Genomic DNA, 12587 nt, shown 5'->3' on the forward strand with positions numbered 1-12587 from the left:
TGTATGATACACTTATATGAGGTACTTAAACTGGTCAAAATCATAGAGACAAAAAGTAGAGCTGCCAGAGGTGGGGGTGGGGTGGGAAGGGGTTTGGAGGAGTTATTGCTTAATCGATAATTTTACTTTAACATGTTTAAAAGTTATGGATGATGATGATGATTGCACAACATTGTGAATGCATTTAACATCATCAAACTGTTCACTTAAAAATAGTTAATATGGGGGCAGCTGGGTGGCTCAGTTGGTTGGGCATGACTCTTGATTTTGGCTCAGGTCGTGGTCTCAAGAGTAGTCAAATAGAGTCTCACGTAGGGCTCCATGCTGGACGTGGAGCCTCCTTAAGATTCTCTCTCTGGGGCACCTGGGTGGCTCAGTTGGTTAAGTGTTTGCCTTCAGCTCAGGTCATGATACCAGGGTCCTGGGATTGAGCCCCGCATAGGGCTCCCAGCTTAGCAGGAGCCTGCTTCCTCTCTCTCTGCCACTCCCCCTGCTTGTGCTTTCACGTGCTTTTTCTCAAATACATAAAAATCTTAAAAAAAAAAAAAAAAAATCTCTCTCTCCCTCTGCCCCTCACTCCCCAACCTCTAGCTCGTGTATGTGCTCTCACTCTCTCTCAATTAGCCGGTCTCTCAACACGTCTATAATCAATTTGACTCACCTTTTCCTTAGGCAAAGTTATAAGTTCTTCCCCTGAGTATATATGTTCCAAATATATTCCTCTCTTACTTAGTTTTACAATATACAATGAGAACTATAAAAATGCTAATAGTTTTATTTATTTATTTATTTTTTATTTTTTAAAGATTTTATTTATTTGACACAGAGAGAGACAGCGAGAGCAGGAACACAAGCAGGGGGAGTGGGAGAGGGAGAAGCAGGCCTCCCGCCAAGCAGGGAGCCCGATGTGGGACTCGATCCCAGGACCCTGGGATCATGACCTGAGCCAAAGGCAGACACCCGACGACTGAGTCACCCAGGCGCCCGCTAATAGTTTTAAAATATAGAAGCTCACTCAGAGAAATGTATCTTTATGAGACAGAAGAGATAAAGATGTTCACTGTGGCATAACATAATAGTGAAAAAGTTGAAACTAAGGAAATATTTCATAAATTATGATTTGTTAAATCAATGGAATATTATGCACAAAGCCTAAAGGACAGCAGGAAATAGCTACTATAGGAAGCAAGATTATGGATGAATTTTAAAACCTCCAAATGACATAATAAATGGTTTTTAACAATAGAATCTGGAAAAAAGGAACACTCTAGAGTTGAATCAAGGTATAAAGACTGAAGCAGAAAATATTTTTTCTGCTTTAGCTGTCTGAAGGAAATTAACAATAAGAGAAAAGGAAATGCCCTTATTGACCTTCCCTCCAGCCTTTCCTGCTAATTCCCTGACATTGAACCCTAGCCAACACTTTAAAAGGCAGTCTATTACAGAAATGGAACCAGCACTCAGGTTTCCTCTAAGAGGACATGGGAAGGTTATGTATGGAACGATATTAAGTAAAACCCAAGAAAAGCTCTATTCAGGAAAAACTCACACCTCTTTCAAAAAGAAAAACCCGAAAAATTATTACTAATCCGAAAGTTTAAATTTTTAAAAATTCCTGAGAGAAAAGATGGCATTTCCTAATAGTCACACAATGTGAGTCTTGATAAGTAACATTAACAATGTGCTATAGGGCGCGCCTGGGTGGCTCAGTTGGTTAAGCGTCTGCCTTTGGCTCAGGTCATGATCCCAGGGTCCTGGAATCGAGTCCCTCGATGGGCTCCCTGCTTAGTGGGGAGTCAACTTCTCCCTCTCCCTCTGCCCCTCCCCCTTGCTCCTGCTCTCTCTCACAAAAATAAATAAAAGCTTTAAAAACAACAACAACAATGTACTACAGGATTTATAACACATCTAAAGCTATGACAAAAGTGCACAGAAGAGGGAGGAATTGGAGGTATAAGGTTCTTACATCATACATGAAACCATAAAATACTATTGATGATAAAGATGTATATTGCAATCCCTAGGGAATAATGTAAAAAAAAATTTTAAGATTTATCTTATAGAGAGGGGCGCCTGGGTAGCTCAGTCATTAAGCATCTGCCTTCAGCTCAGATCATGATCCCAGGGTCCTGGGATCAAGCCCCATATCGGGCTCCCTTCTAATTCTCCCACTCCCCCTGCTTGTGTTCCCTCTCTTGCTGTCTTTCTGTCAAATAAATAAATAAAATCTTACACACACAAAAAAGATTTTATTTATTTATTTAAGATTTTATTTATCTGCCAGAGAGAGAGATAGTGAGAGCAGGAACACAAGCAGGGGGAGTGGGAGAGGGAGAAGCAGGCTCCCCACCGAGCAAGGAGACCGACATGGGGCCCGATCCCAGGACTCTGGGATCATGACCTGAGCAGAAGGCAGATGCTCAACGACTGAGCCACCCAGGTGCCCCAAGATTTATTTTATACAGAGAAAGAGAAAAATAGTGTGCACACATGCGTGCACAAGTGGAGGGGCAGAGAAAGAGGGTGAGAGAATCCCAAGCAGACTCTGTGCTGAGTGTGAAGCCAGACATGGGGCTTAATCTCACAACCCTGAGACCACGATCTGAGCTGAAACAAAGAGTCGCACACTTAAACAACTGCACCACCCAGGTACCCCCATGTAAAATTTTTTAATGGGGTATAGCCAATAAGCCAATAGTAGAAATAAAATGGAATCATTATAAAAATAATCCAAAAGAAGATAGAAAAATTGACAAAAAGAAAAAAGAGGACAAACAGAAAACAAGATAGATTTAAGAACTGTCAAGTATCTGAAATTTTACCCCACTTGCAAGCTAACAAGTTGGACTGACATAATTCCATGGATATTGGTAGAAGACAGGAGACATCTGGGTCACAGAAGGGCATTTTATCACTCACATCAACAGCAGTATCCAGAATATCAGCATTTTGTACCAATTCCCCAAATTACATTTCCCAAAGAGCAATGCAACTAGGGCCACATGATACTGACAAATGTAACGGGTTGTGTTATTGCAGAAAAACCTGGTATCGGAGGAAGTAAATTTTTTTATGTGGGCAATAAGCACGCCTGTTCCTTACTCTAGAGGGAGATATTATCTATCTTCCAAGGCAGTTTGCTAAATAAACATCCGTGTAAAGATAGAAACAAAGGACAATCAGTACCCTGCTTGCATGACATACAGAAATGCAAGAGACTTATGAAGAACTGCCTCTCACCCGATGGCAGATTTCAACCAACCATATGAATAATTATTATAAAGGTAAATGATTTAAACACCCAAATTAAAAAGCAGAGACTCAGACTGGACCTCAACTATATAGTATCTACAGTAAACCTGTTTTGCTCAGTAACGGAGAGAATGACTAGACAGATAATTAATAATGACACAGAAAATGTGAACAATACTATTAGCCAATTTGACCTGATATTTATAGAACATTTTCATTTTCCCCAACAACAGTACACATTCTTTTTTTTAAAGTAAGCTCTATGCCCATCATGGGGCTTGAACTCATGACCCTGTAATCAAGAGCTGCATGCCCCACTGACTGGGCCAGCCAAGCACCCCAGCAATACACACATTCTTTTTAAGTGTATGTGGAATAGTCACCAAGATAGATCATGTTGTGGGCTACCAAAGAAACCTAACAAATTTAAGGTAATTGAAATCAGATACAGTAAATTATCTGAACACAACAGAAGTATACTAGAACCAGTAACAGGGGGATAGGTGGACAATTCCCAAATATTTGGAAATTAACACACTTCTAAGTAATTCATATATGAAAGAGAAATCAAAAAAGGAAACTGAAAATATTTTGAGCTAAATGAAAATACAACATTATTGAAATTTGTGAGACATGGTAAGATGTTTACATCAAAAAATAAATGTTTTGTAATCTAAGCTTCTACCTTAAAATACTATGAAAAGATCAAATCAAACTCAAAGCAAGCAGACAGAAGAAAATAACAAAGCAGAAATTGATGAAATTGAAAATAGTAAAATGAGAGAAAAATTAATGAAATGAAAGGCTGGTTCTATAAGAAGTTCAATAAATATATTTCTAATCAGATTGATCATGGAAAAAATAGAGAAGATGCAAATTACCAGTATTAGGAATGAGAGAGAAGGCATCTCTACAGATCGTATAAGCATTAGAAGAAAAAGGAAATATGTATAACTTTATGCCAATAAATTTGATAGCTTAGATGAAATGGAAAAATTCCTTAAAAAAACCCAGAACTCCCAAAAGTCACTCAATAAGTATAGATAACCTGAATAGTCCTCCATCTGTTTAAGTAATTGAATTAGGAGTTAGGAGTAAAAACATTCTGCCACACAAACAAGCTACAGAGGTAGGTGGACTTAAGGGATGGTAAGTTAACCATTTTTCAATACAGATTAGTATTCTTATAGGGGAATCCTGGGAGATAAGCCTGGCCTAAAAAATAAACACTGAAAGGCTAAAGTCATCAACTTCTTTTTCACATTGTGCTCCAGGCCACCCCCTGCGTTTTTTTTAAAGGTAGGCTCCACGCCCAGCATGGAGCCCAGTGTGGAGTCCAAACTCACGACCCTGAGACTAAGATCTGAGCTGACATCAAGAGTCAGACAGACGCTCAACTAACTGAGCCATCCAGACACCCCTGCATTTTTTAAGTAAACTACCCCCAACATGGGGCTCAAACTCATTACCCCGAGATCAAGAGTTGCATGTTCTACTGACTGAGGCAGCCACATGCCCCACACCCTCTGCATTTTATGACACTTATTCGTTAGTATTTATATATGCCTATACTATTTTCTCTGTTGGATGTATTTGTAATACAGTGCCCTAAGCAAGTCTGTAGATTCCTTAAGGTGGGTCATACCAAAAAGATTCGCAAACTGGGGGGAAAAGTATAGAAACCTTCCAGATCAGATGGCTTCACAGGTAAAACATACTAAACATTTAAGGAAGGAATTACATCAATCCTATAAAACTCTAGAAAATAAAAGATGAGGGAACACTTCTCAATCCTTTGAAACTACTACACTGATACTAAAACTAGACAGAAACACTACAAGAAAACTACAGACCAACATCTCTAATGAACACATTAAACAAGTAAGTGAATTTAGCAATTTATAAAATTGATAACAAACTATGACTGAAGTGTTTACTTGAGAAATGTGAGGTCAGTTTATTGAAAGCAGTTAATGCAGTTTACCTTATCAGACTTGAATATGATCGTCTCAACAGAGAAAAAGGGGTAACAAAACTCAACATACATTCATGATAAAATAAGCAAATTAGACTTAATCCAGTAAAAACATATGTACAAAAACCTTGTATCTATAGCATACTTATAGTATGTTTTCTGCCTAAGATCCCCCTAATATCAGTAACAAGACAAAGATTGTCTCCCACCACTCATACTAGAGTGGTCCCAGCCACTAAAATAAGGCAAGAAAAAAAAAATAAATAAATAAAAGGCTTAGTCTGGAAAGGAAGAAATAAACTATTTTTATTTGCACTTAAAAAATTTCTTGCATCCTGGGCGCCTGGGTGGCTCAGTTGGTTAAGCGACTGCCTTTGGCTCAGGTCATGATCCTGGAGTCCCTGGATCGAGTCCCGCATCAGGTTCCCTGCTCGGCAGGGAGTCTGCTTCTCCCTCTGACCCTCCCCCCTCTCATGTACTCGCTCTCTCTCATTCTCTCTCTCTCAAATAAATAAATAAAATCTTTAAAAAAAAAATTTCTGGGCGCCTGGGTGGCTCAGATGGTTAAGCGTCTGCCTTCGGCTCAGGTCATGATCCCAGGGTCCTGGGATCGAGTCCCACATCGGGCTCCCTGCTCCTTGGGAGCCTGCTTCTCCCTCTGCCTCTCTCTCTCTCTGTCTCTCATGAATAAATAAATAAAATCTTTAAAAAAAAAAAATTTATAAAAAAAAAAATTTCTTGCATCCTCACTTTTTTTCAGACAAAATGATCACCTATATAAAAGATCCCATGCAATCCACAAAAAATGCTGAGAATAATTGAGTTTAGCAAGGTCACACGATACAGGATCAATTTATAAAACCCCACTGTATTTCTGTATATTAGATATAAACAACTGGAAATCAAATTAGAAGACAGCACCATTTATAATAGCTCAAGAAACATTAAATGGTCAGAAAGGGATAAATCTAACAAAATGTGTTAGAAATTATATGCTAAGAATTGAAAACACTGATGAAATAAAAGGAAAACTAGAACAGGTATCTCATGTTCATCATTGAAGACAAAGATGTCAGTTCTTCCTACAATAAACTACAGAGCCAAGCAAGCTCAACCAAAATCCCAGCAGTCTTTTTTGGTAGAAGTTGACAAGCTGATTTTAAAATCTATATGAAAATAAATACAATCTATATGAAAAAACAAAGGCCCTAGAATATATAAACTAGTTTGAAAAGGAAAAATACAGCTGATTTCAAAGCTTAGTATAAAGCTACAGTAATGCAGACAATGTGGTACTGGTAAAAAGATAGACCTATACAGCAATGGAACAAAGTAAGATTCCAGAAAAAGTGATCCACACAGATGGTCAAGTGATCAAATGATCTGGGAATATTGGTCATCCCTCAGCAAAAACAAAAACCCCCCTCAAGATCTGTATCTCACATCATACATAAAATTAACTCTGAATGTAAAAATCTAAGAATTCTAGAAGAGCTCTGCACAGTGGCAGTATCGTAGCCAATGAGGTTTATCTGAGGCGTGATTATTGCTAATTGAAACTAAGAATTCTAGAAGGCATCAGAAAAAATCTTTGTGATCTTTGGTTTGGCCAAGAATTCTTAGGACACAAAAAGCATGAACCATAAAAGAAAAATGTGATAAAATGAAAACTTGAGGGGTGTCTGGGTGATGCAGCTGGTCAGGCATCCAACTCTTGATTTCAGTTCAGGTCATGTTCTCAGGGTCGTGAGATCTAGCCCCTGGGGCTCTGGGCTCAGCACTGAGTCTGCTTGTCCCTCTCCCCCACCTTCTGCCCCTGCGCCCGCTCAAATGTGCTCACTCTCTCTCCCTAATTTAAATAAATAACTTGAAAAAAAAATGAGGAATTTGTGTTATTTAAAAACACTGTAGGGAAGTGAAAAGACAAGCCATGGGCTGGAAGAAAATATTCACAAAACCCCTATCTGATAAGGATTTCTTTTAAATGCAAAACACATAAAGAACTCTCCCAACAACAACAAAAAAGAAATATGACAACCCAATTTTTTAAAAAAGATTTTATTTATTTGAGAGAGAGAAAGAGACAGAGGGAGAGCACAGAGAGAGAGTGAAAGGGAGTGGCAGATTCCCTGCTGAGCAGAGAGCCTGATGTAGGGCTTGATCCCAGGACCTGAGCCGGAGGCAGACACTCAACCGACTGAACCACCCAGGAGCCCTGACAATCCCAATTTTTAAAATGGGCCTGCACATGAACTTTATAGCAGTTAGTGCGTAAGTGACAAAAACCGGAAATAACCCGAAAGTCCATTAACTAGTTTACAGATAAACAAACTGTGGTATATCCATACAATATACTACTACTCAGCGGGGCGCCTGGGTGGCTCAGTTGTTAAGCGTCTGCCTTCAGCTCAGGTCATGATCCCAGGGTCCTGGGATCAAGCCCCGCATCCGGTTCCCTGCTCCGGGGGAAGCCTGCTTCTCCCTCTCACACTGCCCCCTACTTGTGTTTCTCTCTGTCAAATAAATAAAATCTTAAGAAAAAAAGACTACTACTCAGCAATTAAAAAAAACAAAATACTGATACAAGGAACATGAATCTCAAAAGCTTTTGTTTTTTTTAGAGAGAGATAGACAGCAGGGGGAAGGGCAGGGGGCAGGGCAAAGGGAGAAAGAGAATCTTAGGTAGACTCTAGGTCCAACACAGGGCTCCATCTCACCACCATCATCATTACCTTAGCCAAAATCAAAAGCTGGATGCTTAACCAACTGACCACCCAGGTGCCCCAAAAGCATAATATATGAAAAAAGTCAGACACAAGTAACTACATACCGTAAGATTCCATTTACAGGACATTCTGAAAAAGGCCAAACTCTAGGGTCAGAAATCAGATCAGTGGTTGCCAGGAGCTAGGGTGAGTGAAATGGACCAACTATGAAGGAGCTTGAGGCAAAATTTTGGATCATGGAAATTGAGGCAAAATTTTGGATCATATTTGACTGTGTTAGTGGCTATATTGAGTCTATACATCTGTCAGATGTCAGCAAAGTACACAGGTGTAAAGTGTGAATTTTAGTATCTGTAAATTATACCTCAATAAGCTTGACTAAAAAAGCCCAAGCAAAACAGATTTCCCAAATTGTAATGTTTTGCTTAATGTCGAACAAGTTTACCTCTTCTCCACATATATTCCTTTTATTAAAAAAAGATTTTATTTGAGAGAGAGTGCAAATAAGAGAGCATGAGAGAGACATCACGAGTAGTGAGCAGCGGGGAGGGGCAGAGACAGACAGACAAGCAGACCCCCTGCTGAGCAGGGAGACTGATGCGGGGCTCCATCCCAGGACTCCAGGATCATGACATGAGCCAAGGGCAGACGCTTAAGCAACTGAGCCACCCAGGTGCCCCTCCAACATATTCCTAAACAAATCTTTTAAACTATAAATTAAGCTCATTTGGAACTAGACAAATAATACTTCTTGTGCATTCCTAAGGCCTGAAACAGCACTTTGTATGTATTATCTCATTAAATCATTCCAACAACACTATGAAACTGAGGTCGAGAGGGTTGGTTAATTCTAAAGTTGAGATTTAAACCCAGGTATGTGGACTCCCAAGATCTTTCCTTCTATACTTCACTGCCTCCCCAGATCTCCAAAGACAAGGACTAAATTTTATATTCTTTACTCTTTAGCATATAACATTCAATAAAAGCAGACACTGTTGAAATATAAGAAACACCTTCCAAACTCAGTATCTTAACAAGTAGGATCTAAAGAAGGCTGCTTAGTTGGGCAAATACTCCCTTCCCCACTCTCTTCACACCATCTACCTTCTCTCTGGTTTAGCAACATAGTCCACCAGGAAGAGGCACTCATTTGTTTATTTCCCCCAAGTCTCCTCTGCAATCTCCTAGCCCAGCAAAACATCTCTAACTCAGGAGGGCCCGGGGGATGAGGCTAATCTGTTAACACTCCAGAGACCGCAGTTTCTATGGACATGGAATGATGATCCAAGATCATCTTTCTCAGGAATTATTTTCATAACTAGGGAGGTAAAGATTACTGTTTTATGGAATGAAATTAGTCACATCACTTCATTTGTATTCCCCTATATAGTCCAAGATCATTACTTCAGTTGCCAATTTTCTCAACTATGGCATTTAATAATTCTTCACTGGAACAACTGATCCCCTTCCAAAAACAGGTGGCCCTGTTCTGACATTCTTCTCATTTACAATGCTTTAGTTTTTTTTTTTTTTTAAAGATTTTATTTATTTATTTGAGAGCGAAAGAATGAGACAGAGAGCGAGCATGAAAGGGGGGAGGGTCAGAGGGAGAAGCAGACTCCCTGCTGAGCAGGGGGACCGATGTGGGACTCGATTCAGGGACTCCAGGATCATGACCTGAGCCGAAGGCAGTCGCTTAACCAACTGAGCCACCCAGGCACCCACAATGCTTTAGTTTTAATGAACAGAAAACCAACCATGAAATTTATTCTCTCACATAACAAGTTCGGTAGTAGGCAAGTTCCAGAGGTGATTAATTCAGTGGCTCAAAAATCATCAAAGACCAAATTTTTTCCATTTTTCTACTCTGACATCCTTAGGATGCTGGCAGTTATAACTTCGTAGCAGTCTCACAACAAGCCTGTGGGTTTCATTCCAACTGCTGCTTGATAGTTGGCTGGCATGAAGAAAACAATTTTCTGATATATACTACAGAAGGCAATTTAGAAGTACCTACAGAATTATTTTTTTTCCTATAGAATTATTTTTAATGTGCATATCTTTCGATCTTGCAATTCTACTTCTAAGAATTCAACTCACAGACATACGTAAGTGGACAAAAACAGGCATGAAGATGTTCAGCACAAAATTCTTTTTAACAGCAAAAATCTGGAAACAGCCTAAAATATCCACTAATACAACAGGTGATTACTTAAATTGAGAGGCCCATACAATGGAATACATCACAGCTGTTTAACATGGAAGTATGTCCAAGTTTTTTGATAAGAGTCAAGCTTCAGGGAGTATGCATACATAAGTAAAACTTACCTATGACACCAATGCACAGGCAACAAAAGTAAAAATAGATAAGCTAGGTTACATCAAAATTAAAAACGGAGTCCATCAAGACATAATCAACAGAGCGAAAAAACAATCTATAGAACAGGAAAAGATATTTACGAATTGTTTATCTGATAAGGGGTTAATATCCAGACCGTGTAAAGAACTCCTTCAGCTCAAAAGCAAAGAAGTAACCTGTTTCAAAATGGGCAAAGGACTTACAACAGACATTTCTTCAAAGAGATAAATGATCAAAAAACATATCAAGAGACACTTACCACCACTAACCATTATGGAAATGCAAATCAAAACCACAATGGGACATCACCTCAAAACCATTGGGATAGTTGCTATCAAAAGTAGAAAATAGGGGTGCCTGGGTTGCTCAGTTGTTGAGCATCTGTCTTTGGTTCCTGTCGTGATCCCAGGGCCTTGGGATCGAGCCCTGTGTTGGGCTCCCTGCTTGGCGGGAAGCCTGCTTCTCCCTCTCCCACTCCCCCTGCTTGTGTTCCTGCTCTTGCTATCCTCTGTCAAATATAATAAATAATCTCAAAAAAAAAAAAAAAGTAGAAAGTAAGTTTTACCAAGGATGTAGAGAAACTGGAACCCTTGTGCACTATTGATGAGAATGTGAAATGGTGTAGCTACTGTGGAAAACTCTACGATGGTTCCTCAAAAAGACTTCGGGTATATGCTCTCAAAAAAACTGAAAGTAGGGTCTCGAAGAGATATTTGTATACCTTTGTTCATAGAAACGGTAAGACAGTTCCTCAAAAAAACCTTTTTGGGGTCAGGCACCTGGGTGGCTCCAGTTAAGCGTCCGACTTGATTTCTGCTCAGGCCATGATCTCAGGGTTGTGAGATCGAGCACCATGTCAGGCTCTGCATTGGGCCTGGAGCCTGCTTAAGATTCTCTCTCTTCCTCTCTCTACCCGCCCCCCACCTCTTTAAAACAAAACAAAAAATATGTGGGTATACACTCAATTGAAAACAGGGTCTTAAAGTGCATTACTCATGACAGCCAAAAGGTGAAGGTAACCCAAATATCTACTGACAGTTCCATGCATAAACAAAATGTGTTTTATAAACATACAATAAAATATTATTCAGCCTTAAAAAGAGAGGAAGGAAATTATGACAGTCTACAACATGGATGAACCATGAGAACATTATGCTAAGTGAAAAAAGTCCATCACAAAAAGACAAATATTTTATGGTTCCATTTATATGAGGTATCTAGATCAAACTCATAGAAACAAAATAGAATGTTTGCCAGGGGCTGGGAAGGATTGGGAAGTTGTTGAATGGGTACTTTCAATTTTGCAAGATAAAAAAGTGCTACAGACTGTTTGCAAAACAATGTGAATGTACTTAACATTACTGAGCTGTACAATTTTACCAAAAACTGAAATTAAAAAAATTTTGAATAAAAATATCATATTGAGAAACAAACCAAATTATATATACCTGTAAAGAGCTTAGAAGATTAACGGCCTAACTCCTAATAGATAGTTATATATAGAGAATACTGATGGGGAAAAGAACGACTTCTGTTTTTTACTTTATATCTTTCTGTACTATTGGCATTTTAATTATAAACATGCACTAAGTGGGGCGCCTGGGTGGCTCAGTCAGTTAAGCATCTGACTCAAGATTTTGGCTCAGGTCATGATCTCATGGGTCAGGCTCCAAGCTCAGTGGGAGTCTGCTTGAGATTCTCTCTCTCCCTCCCCTCTCTCCCCACTTGTGTTTTCTCTCTCTCAAATAAATCTTAAAAAAAAAAAAGCATACACTAAGCTAGGATTTTTAAATTCAATTTTTAAAAAGTTTAGTGGATAGGGGACAGAGCCTGGGTGGCTCAGTCGTTAAGCGTCTGCCTTCGGCTCAGGTCATGATGCCAGGGTCCTGGGATCAAGCCCCGTATCGGGCTCCCTGCTCCGTGGGAAGCCTGCTTCTCCCTTTCCCACTCCCTCTGCTATGTTCCCTCTTTCGCTATCTCTGTCAAATAAATAAATAAAATCTTAAAAAAAAAAAGTTTAGTGGATAAAATTTAAACTCTAGGTACAACAGACTTAAGTTTTTTTTTTTTTTTAGATTTTTTATTTATTTGACAGAGAGAGACACAGCGAGAGAGGGAACACAAGCAGGGGGAGTGGGGGAGGGAGAAGCAGGCTTCCCGCCGAGCAGGGAGCCCAATGCGGGGCTCGATCCCAGGACCCTGGCATCATGACCTGAGCCAAAGGCAGACGCTTAACGACTGAGCCACCCAGGTGCCCCCAGACTTAAGTTCTAAT

The 12587-nt window shown here is 39.5% G+C and overlaps 1 non-coding gene across 1 annotated transcript; it reads left to right on the top strand.

The window, feature by feature from the left end:
* The first annotated feature begins 6719 nt into the window (after window positions 1–6719).
* Window positions 6720–6861, top strand: LOC118014639. Its single transcript, XR_004680335.1, has one exon. It is a non-coding gene; the product is annotated as a U4 spliceosomal RNA (small nuclear RNA).
* Window positions 6862–12587: the final 5726 nt, after the last annotated feature.

This window comes from Mirounga leonina, unplaced genomic scaffold (assembly GCF_011800145.1).
Source record: "Mirounga leonina isolate KUSES-001 unplaced genomic scaffold, KU_Mleo_1.0 Mir_154, whole genome shotgun sequence".
NCBI lineage: Eukaryota > Metazoa > Chordata > Mammalia > Carnivora > Phocidae > Mirounga > Mirounga leonina.